This window comes from Rhamphochromis sp. 'chilingali' (genome assembly GCF_963969265.1).
Source record: "Rhamphochromis sp. 'chilingali' genome assembly, chromosome: 1".
NCBI classification, from domain to species: Eukaryota; Metazoa; Chordata; class Actinopteri; order Cichliformes; family Cichlidae; genus Rhamphochromis; species Rhamphochromis sp. 'chilingali'.
Genome location: NC_137929.1, coordinates 36,172,312 through 36,182,840, shown reverse-complemented (window position 1 = coordinate 36,182,840; position 10,529 = coordinate 36,172,312).

Sequence of the window (10,529 nt, the reverse complement as noted above, 5' to 3'; positions counted from 1 at the left end):
TGGGAGTTGCTCTCTGCCCAGCCGCAGCCCGTGGGACAGAAACCTGTTGTAACTAAAAGATACAGAGAGTTGTGTGTGGAGGGGTATTAAAGAGGAGCTGAGACATCCCAAGGGCAGAGCTGGCATGACTGAACTGTGATGTTTGATGTGTGTGTTGGCTCTCCTGTGCAGTAATATATAGCTTGATCATAGCTCTTTGCGTGTTGCAGACTTTATTTCCAAAATTCCACAGCACATTTCATCCAGTCAACTGAAATGATTTTATTATTGATTAGATCATTTACAGTGTGTACACATGAAACTAAAGATCTGTGCCACTTATATCACTCTGTATCTTAAACTGCTTCTGGAACTAATGGTAAACACAACAAACACGGGGATATAAGATAGTTCCAGAGGATGAGGCTGCACGTCTTCTTTGTTGGTTTCCTTTTATCCGCTCCACGCATGTCACAGAGAACAGTTTGTGGCTCTGTTCTTCTCCGTTTTGTTTGTGTATTGTTAGACATGTTTTCCCAGCAGGAATGCCTCCATGAATGCAGTCCTTGATGCTCTCTTTTAATGAAACTGAGGATGGCTTGAAATCTGATGAATCCTTGAGTTTTCCATTTATTTATTTTTTTGCCTGTTTCTGGTGAAAGTCTTCAGCCTGCTCAGGAGCACTCCACAACAGTTTCAGTTCTCTGGAAAATATCTCACCACTGCTAAACCACACACTGAAAGATTGGTCAGACAAGTTTGACTGACGCTCCCTTGTAATGTTTGCAGTTTGGTTTAATTAACAAGAAACATTCGCAATGTCACAAATACAGAGTAAGCTGTCGATTATATTTAAGCAGAAACACACCAGCCATAATTTAGCACAAGAGTGTTGAATTTGCACCAATTATGATGAAAACCCTACTCTAGACTACTTTTGCAAGTTTTAGCAGTAGAGAGACTTTTGCACAGCCAGCACCACATGTTCATTTACAGATAATCAGCATTTTAAGAGGAACTAAAACTTACATGGTTAATAAGAAATGTGGTGATGTGGGTTTTGGACAACAGCATGAGCATTAGTTACAGAAGTTCACAAAGCACCGCTGTGATTCGTGCTGCACCAATAATATTTCCACAAGAGCAGGTTGATTTGGAATACGTGGGATAAAAAGAGCCTCCATAATGGTATCCATCAGTAGACTCACCATAAATCTGCCCACATGAGCATTTCCACTGATTCTGATATTGTTGCTGAATTTGTCCAAATGTAAATGCACTCTTTGACCCAAAGATCGATACATTTGTCGCTTCCTTTTCTAAACCCTGGAGACAAACAAAAGGCTTGAGGTCTGAGCTGGTAGAGCTGATTGTTACTGTGAGTAAGTTTATTCTCTGGTGCTGCCCGATCCTGCTGAAGAATGATAATGAGTCTGGAAAGCTCCACACAACTTCCACTATTTGTGGTCTGGTCATCTGTTGTTCCACATTTCCACCTGGAGTGTTGATCACTTGTTGGGAAACCTTATAATGCTGTTGGCGCGTTTCAATTTTCGGCATCCCAAACCCCATTACAGGTGGAGTTTCTTTCATAACCCAACTAGACTCTGTTGTGAGAGAGAAGAGCTGGTTACCTTGGCAGCGTAGGCCATAGACATTTCCATCCTTCATATTGGTTGCGTAAGTGTCGTCACATACACCGATGGTCCAGTCACAGTCTTTGGAAATGCTGATCACCCATCTCTTAAAGTCAGGAACAGGAAGTGTACTCTTAATGAAGAATAAGCAGGAAGAACAAAATGTCATCCACTGACTGTGGAAAACCTTCCTGTTGTCAGTGGACAGCGAAATGCCAGGACCCAGAGACTGTGGCTCAAAGATCAGGTCTGAACCAGTGGGAACAAGCTCCTGGTGGTGTTCAGGATCAACCAGAGTCAGCAATGATCCCCAGAACTGAGACGCTTGCTTCACCATCTTCTCTCCATTCTGTCTCATCTCCTCAACCAGTTTGTCCCGATGGCTGCCCGGCTCCAGCCCTTTTCTCAGATCCACAGCTTTGGCCTTCTCCACATCCTGCTGCACCTGAGAATACATCTGCAGGAAACTGAAGGTGTCCTTCTCCTTCTGTGCTGCTTCCAGGCTGCTCTTGCTGGTTTTCAGGGACACCATACGAGCAGAGACTGAGCTCTGGACGCTGGTCAGAGAGATGTCACGCAGCTTAGTCACAGCCTCAATCAGACGCACACTGCAGCCACCCAGCTTCTCTCTTTCACTCTTCTCCCACTTTTCCAGACTCACATTCTCATCGTCTGTTTTCTCCTGTAAGATCAGCTGCTCAGCTTTCAGCTTCTCCAGGAGCTCTTTGTGGGCTGTGGAGAAGGTCTTCATATTGTGTAGGCGGTGCTGGTCCTCAATGGCGCAGGAAACACACACACAGGTCATGTCGTCCAAGCAGTAGTACTCCAGGAGCTTGCCGTGCTGAGAACATTTGGTGTTCCCACATAAAGCCATGGGTTCAGTCAGAGGATGAGTCTGCAGTAACACAGGTGTGGTCAGGTGGGCCTGGAGGTGCTGGACACACATGGAGATCTCACACTTCATGCACGTCTTCTTTGCTGGTTTCCTGTCCTCTGTACACATGTCACAGAGAACAGTTTGTAAATCCATCTTGATGTTTTCAGACATTTTTTAAAGCAGGATGTCCCGTTTAGATAAGTTAAAAATGATTCCTTGTTCAAGTTCAAGTCTTTCAAGTCCTCGAATTTTGCTCGTGTCTCTAACGGACTTTACAAAGAGTCTCTGTTGACTCTCTGATTCACACTGAAGGGGTGGGGTCAGACCAGCGTGACTGCAGCTGTTTTATAATGGTTTAACTTAGGTTTCATTTCTCATGAAACTCCTACTTAATGTAGGAGGTGCCAACGAGTATGGAGGGAAATTTGCGTAAAAAAGGGCTACGAATGCGCATGATATGATCCAAAAAGGTGAACTAAGATTTACAAATGCGTGGATCGATTTTTGTTGACATCTGGGTTCTCCACTCCACTCAAAAATACGAAGCACACACGTAAAAATAGTGATGGGGGACACTGTGCTGAAGCTTAGGAGGGTGTGTCGAGAAATCTTTCGTTAACTACTTGTGTCAAGGCCAGCCTCCAATTCGAGACTTGCAGTCAAGCCAGCCTCCAGTTTGTTTTCTGTTCCCTGTGTATTCAAAGTATTACGGGAATGGATGTGGAAACCGGATTTCAAAATAAAAGCCAACTTCGAGTGAATTAACAGATATGTTAAGAACATAATAACATATAATTTAGGCTTGTTTACAAACTTTAATGTTAGATCTACATGACTCAACATTGTACCCTAATAGCGCCCTGTCAATAGCAAGGCCATCTTATTTTGGATTTCCAAGTAAAAGCCCTGTGAATTTTCATTTTTTTAACTACTCTTTCAATGACTTCAGAATGCTCTTAAAAGCAAAAGTCATATTTCCAAAGACTAGTTGCATTTTGTATCAACACTATCCAACCACAGAGATTTGAAATTGCCCATATTTGACTTACTCTTCTAACGATTTCAAAATGCTCTAAAAAGAAAAAATCTTGTTTCCACAGGGTAATTTCACTTTGTATTTACAGTATAAAGCCCCACAGTGATACCATGTCAATATCAAGTCAGTCTGATTTTACTTTCCAAAGTAATGGCCCATTGAATTTGCCCATTTAAGACCTAACTTTCAGTGGTTTCAGAATGCTCTAAAAATGAAAATTGCTGTTTCCACAGGGTAATTCCACTTTAGATCAACAGTATCCAACCTCACGATGTTGCCAAGTCAATTTCAAAGCATTCTGATTTTGCCTTCCAAAATAAAAGCCATTTCAAAATGCCAAGATACGACCTACTCTTTTAAGGATTTCAGAATGTTCTAAAAATGAAAATTTCTGTCTCCCCAGAGTAATTCCACTTTAGATCAACAGTATGCAACACTACAGTGACACCATATCAATATCAAGTCAGTCTGATTTTTCTTTCCAAAATAAAAGCCTTTTCAAATTGCCCATATATGACTTATTCTTTTAACGATTTCAAAATGCTCTTAAATTGAAATATGCTGTTTCCACAGGATGATTCCACTTTAGATCAACAGTATCCAACCCGACAGCAAAACCATGTAAATTTGATGCCAACAGACTTAATAAACTGATCCGTAAGGCCAGCAATGTTGTGGGGATGGAGCTGGACTCCCTCAAGGTGGTGTCGGAGAGGCGGATGCTGTCCAAGATAAAGACAATGTTGGATAACACCTCCCACCCACTCCATGACATGTTGGTCAGTCACAGGAGCTCGTTCAGTGAGAGACTGAGATTACCGAAAAGCACCACTGAACGACACAGGAAATCATTCCTGCCTGTGGCCATCTCCCTGTACAACGCATCCACTTAACACACTGTTTGCTGCTACAGCTACACATGTTTCTTTTCCAAATATTTATTTATAAGTGACTTATGTATGTATGTATGTATGTATATATATGTATATATTGTACTATTCTTAGTTAGCGTATTGTCTGTCTTGTCTTAATGTTGGTTTAAAATGGAGCACTGTAACAAAAAATAATTTCCCCCAGGGATCAATAAAGTATTCTGATTCTGATTCTGATTCTGATTTCAAATTGGTCTGATTTTGCCTTTCAAATTAATGGCCCGTCGAATTTGCCCATATGTGATGTACTCTTTCAATTATTTCAGAATGTTGTAAAAATGAAAATGACTGTTTTCATGGGATAATTTCACTCAAGATCGACAGTGTACACTATCACGGGGATATCAAGTCAATTTCAAGTCGCCTTGATTTTGCCTTTCAAAGTAATGGCCTGTTGAAATTGCCCATGTATGACCCACTCTTTCACTGACTTCAGAATCCCATTAAAAGCAAAGTTGCTGTTTCCACAAGATCATTTCACTCTACATTGACAGTATACAACCCCACAGTTTTATCACGTCAATATCGTAATTATAATTGTTTATTTGGTACATTTAATAATTAAATGCGGATGCTGTTAACAAGACAATTACTGTTTCCACTAAGTAATTGGAGTTCATGCAAACCATACACAACCTCTACAGTGGTAACATCTCAATCTCAAATCAATCTCGTTTTGCATTTCAGAGTAAAAGCCTTTTGACTTTGTTTATAGGAGCTTGTCTTTCCATAACTTCAGAATGGCATTAAATGGAAAGTTCCAGCTTCCACGAATGAATACCAGTTCATGCCAACACATATCATTGCATATAATCTAACAGTGGAGTCGGGAACAGTTTTTATAAAAAACCAGAGGTGCCAGACAATGCCTTACTTTAAAACCTGCATTCTTTTTAACGGCCAGCAGGGGGCGGTTCCTGTGGTCAAGTCAGATTTAATACATCGATAAGAAGCTGCCCCTTTTTGATTTTTTTCATCTGAGATCTCAGTAAACACTCTCCTAAAGTGTTTATGGTCTCAGTCGTTGCTTAAAGTCTTATTTATTGCAAAATATTAATTTTAATATGTAACAAGTGTCACCTGGCAGCAGGCACGTGCAGAGGGGGTGGCTAAAGGGGCTTGAGCACCTGCCCCTTTCCTCATGGGTGCCCAAGGTGCCCTTTTGTTGAGGCAACTTTAAAAAAAAAAAAATATTATTATTTTTTTTTAATGTGTGTGTGCGTGCGGAGTCTTGTCTGTGCCCCTCAACAATAATATTTAACTATTAATCACAGTTCTCTTTCAAACATTCGTTTCGGTGTCTCACTATGGGGAACGCTCTCTCAGCGTTGTCCTCAGAAGCCTCTATATCATTACTCCAGCCAGTATTGGCTGGCAGTCGTGACGCTTGCGTCAGGGAGGGGCCACCCTCCTCCCTATAAAAGGGTGTGACGCAGCGTCACCCGTCATTCAATTTCCTCTTCTCGCTTCTTAGAAACCTCATCTCTCCTGACTGTGAGCACTAGCTTAACTGTCCACACGAGCAAGCTAACACCTTGGTCACCGGGCGCTAGCACGGCTCGCGTTTCGAGTCGCCTGCTCTTCACCACAGAGCCAGGTCGGAGAGTGTGTTAGCTGCCACCACGCATCTAGCACAACAGTTAGCTGACCAAGCTAACTGTCTTTGCTACACACGGTCACCAAGCCAAGTAGCACAAGCGCTAGCCACCACACTAGCCAGGTCATACTAGCTCACCATAGCTACCCGACCGAGAGACGAAAAAAAAAAAAAAAAAAAAGATCAGCGTTAGCCGTCCAGCCATTCCAAGCTAGCTACACCAAGCTTCCTTAATATGGCAGACTGCAAACCGCTGCCCAGAATTTGCCCCTGCGGTTGCAAAATCTCGGGTTCAGATACACATGACGCGTGTGTGATGTGCCTCGGGCTGCAACACGCCCAAGCGGCTATTTCCACACCGGGTATATGCGAACACTGCGCTCGCTTCACCCTAAAAAGCCTTCGCCGAAGACTAGCCCGCCAGGCTAGCCTGTCGAAGGAGGACCCAACGCTGTCTCCAATCGGCCCACCGATGGGGCACACTGAGTCCGCCACACCAGGCACCAGCTGGGGCGACGACATGGATATCGTCCTCCCGCTGGTGGATGATGCTGGGGTCAGCTGCGAAGCTATGCTTGATTCCCTCGAGGCTAATGACGAGCTACTCAGCGAATCCTCTGAGGGAGCGTCGGAACATCTCGTCTTGGACGAGGATGACGACGTTTTCTTTGCCCCCTCTGGTCGGAATTTTGCGACACAAGGGGCCGATTATGATAACCCCGGCACACAGTCCCGCGGCATGGAGCTATTTGACGTTGCAAAACGGGCAGCTGAAAAGCTGGCAATCCCATGGCCCGCGGTGACAACGGAGACCTCCACCTCACGATACGAGGGTAAAAGGCTCCCCAAAGCAAAGCGCACTACTAAGCAGGTACTGCCGCTTTTCCCCGAATGCGTGGACGAGGTCGCACGCTGCTGGGCAAAGCCATTTTCGTCACCCAACCCCGTGCAGGGAGCGGCGGCGTTTGACTGCGCTGGAATGAAAGAGAAGGGCATCTACCAAATTCCCACCGTGGAGAATCTGGTGGCCTCTCATCTCCACCCAAACCAGAAACTTTCCATGTCATCTGGTCCGTCCCTGCCCTCCAAGGCCGAACGCCTGCAGTCCTCCCTGGCTGACAAGGCGTATAAATCGGTTGCCACCACCGCGAGGGCATTGAACGCCTCATCGCTCCTGCTAGCCTACTCGGCGGAGCTCCAGGACCAGGCTGCTGCGAACCCGGATGCTAGCGAGTTGTGGGAAGAGTTGGGCGTAGTTACGGACCAGTGTCTCCACCTCACTAGAGCAGCAGTACAAGCGGCGGGCAGAGCCCTCAGCATCATCGTCCTACAGGAGAGGGCAAGATGGCTGAACTTGTCGGGGCTTTCGGACAGAGAAAAACGTGACATTCTGGACGAAAGCATCGACCCCGCTGGGCTTTTCGGGACCGCCGTTGCCACCATGCAAAGACGGTGCGAGGAGAAGAAGAAAGAGGGAGAGGCCCTGCAGCTGTGTCTCCCTAGGAAGACCCAGGCTGCGCCTCCACCCGCTCGCCGCACGTTCGCTCAGGCCACCAGCCGTCCAGCCGGCGTGCCGACGTTTAAAATCCCTCGCCGCCCAGCCCCGCAGGTCGCGGCCCAGGGTCCTCTAGGATCGCAGAACCCTAAGACCCACTGGCCCAAGAAACACATCCCGCCTGCTGCCGCTCAGGGTGCCCCACCACCAGCCAAGCAGTCGGACCGCAAGAAGAAGCGGACTGCCTAACATCCCCCACGGGGAGATCGGAGCCGGACCAGCCCGGGCTCCAAGTTCACTCCAGGGCTCAGTTCCGGAGCCCGTTCGGAGAAGTGTGTTCTGCCTCCACCTTTCAGCGCCTGGGACTCGAGTTGGATCCCACAGAGCGGATTTCAAAAAAGAGACGACGAAACGCTGTTCAGCTGAATCAAGCATGTCTGTCTCACAAAACACACTGTTTATTAAAAACTCACCCGTTGCATCCAGGCACGTTGCCAAGGGCACGGGGAAAATGTGTGAAAAACACAGAAAGTATGTTGAAAAACATAATGCCCCCACGCACCCAGACACCACCGGGGTTGATTCCCTCAGTGGTGTCCGGCCCCATAAGCGCTGGTCAAGCGCGGGCCGCCCGCGCATGCGCAGTCGGGTCTGGTCCGAAGGACCAGTTTCCGCCACAAGAGGGAGCCAGAGCTCCGTCTACTGTGGAGTGCCTGTCTTTGGGGCCGCTGTCAGCAAGAATAGAGAGATGGCGAGCTCTCACTGCGCCAGAATGGGTTGTGAGGACATTAGAGCGAGGCTATCGTTTGCAATTCGCAACCACCCCTCCCAGATTTCACAAAGTAATTTTCTCTCTTGCAAAAGGCGAATCAGCCAGGATCCTGCAAGAAGAAATAACTACCTTGCTATCAAAGGGCGCAGTACGAGAAATACCCCAGGAGCAGAGCCAATGCGGCTTTTACTCAAGGTATTTTCTCGTGCCCAAGAAGGGAGGGGGACTACGTCCGATACTGGACCTACGGGCTCTGAATCAGCATCTGAGGTCATACAAATTCAGGATGTTGACAACCACCACTCTGCTGCATGTAGTGCGCCCAGGCGATTGGTTTACATCAATAGACCTGAAGGACGCATATTTTCACATCCCTATTTACCCGCCTCACAGAAAATTCCTGCGCTTTGCGTTTCAGGGCAGAATGTACGAGTACCAGGTCCTGCCGTTTGGTCTCTCACTGAGCCCTCGGGTATTTGTGAAATGCACAGAGGCGGCCATAGCCCCACTGAAGAGGCGGGGCATCCGCATAGCAACATACATAGACGATTGGCTGCTGCTATCAGAGTCAGAAATAATGGGAAGAGAGCACACCAGGTTGACAGTGGATCATCTGATGGCTCTGGGTTTCACCATAAACTACCAAAAGAGTGTCCTGCAGCCAGCTCAGGCCATCTCTTTCATAGGAATAGCTCTGAACTCCGCCTCGTACAGAGCGTGTCTCTCTGTGGACAGAGTAAAAAAAAAATGCTATCACATGCCGGCATTTTTCAGTTGGGAAGATATCTCCCATTCAGAAGATGCCTGCAGATGCTGGGATTAATGGCGTCTTCACTGGCAGTCATTCCACTAGGCAGACTGCATATGAGGGAATTTCAGCGATGGGTTGCATCACTGAGACTGAATCGACAGCGCCATACCCACCGCTATATCAGAGTGACAGCAGACTGCGCTGCAGCACTCCACTGTTGGAGAAATCCCATATTTCTCGCTCAGGGGGTGTCACTGGGAGCTGTCACAGCCAGAAAGGTGGTGACCACGGACGCGAGTCTCACGGGTTGGGGTGCCACTCACGAGGGCAGAGCAGTGAGCGGCAGCTGGGACTCACAACAGAGGGGTGCTCATATAAATTGGCTAGAATTGCTAGCAGCTTTTCTAGCACTGAGACACTTCCTTCCCCTGTTGAGAAACCACCATGTTCTGATCAGAACAGACAACACCACTGTTGTGGCGTACATCAACAGACAGGGCGGGTTACGTTCCCGTCCTTTGCACATGCTGGCTCGCAGACTGATCATGTGGAGCAGCATCAATCTGTTGTCACTGAGAGCTACTCACATTCCAGGAGCTCTGAACTTGGGAGCAGACTTAATGTCCAGAGGAAATCCGCAGTACGGGGACTGGACCCTGCACCCACATGTGGTGACCCAAATCTGGACCCGCTTTGGCCAGCCACAGGTCGATCTGTTTGCTTCGAGGGAGAACGCTCAGTGTCCACTGTATTTCTCCCTGAGGGACCAGGGAGCATTAGCTCACAACTGGCCACATGCTCTGCTTTATGCGTTCCCTCCACTGGCCTTAATTTCTCCCACTCTAACCAGAGTGAGAGAGAGAGGGCTAACAATGATATTGATCGCCCCAAGGTGGATGAGGTCCCATTGGTTGGCGGAGATTATGCCCCTCTTGTGGAGCGAACCTTGGCCTCTCCCTCTCCGACGAGACCTAGTCTCCCAAGCCAGGGGGGAGATTTTTCACCCTCACCCCGAGCGCCTCGCCCTGTGGGCTTGGCCCGTGAGAGGTTGACTCTGAGTACGGCAGGACTCCCCCAGGGTGTTATAGCCACTATTCAGAGTGCTAGAGCCCCCTCCACAAGATCATTGTATGAGAACAAGTGGAGGGTATTTGAGGAATGGTGTGGAAAGTCTCACACTCTCTCCTTTCAGTGCTCTGTGACAACAATTCTCTCCTTTCTCCAAGAACTGTTAGATAAAGGAAAGGCCTTTTCCACAATTAAAGTATATCCAGCAGCCATTTCAGCCTGCCATGTGGGCTTCGTGGATGGCCCGGTGAGCCATCACCCGCTAGTCTGCCGTTTCATGAAAGGGGCACGACGGCTCCACCCAGTGTCTAAACCTCTCGTTCCCACGTGGGATTTATCCCTGGTGCTGGGGGCAGTTTCACGGCCACCATTTGAACCACTAAAC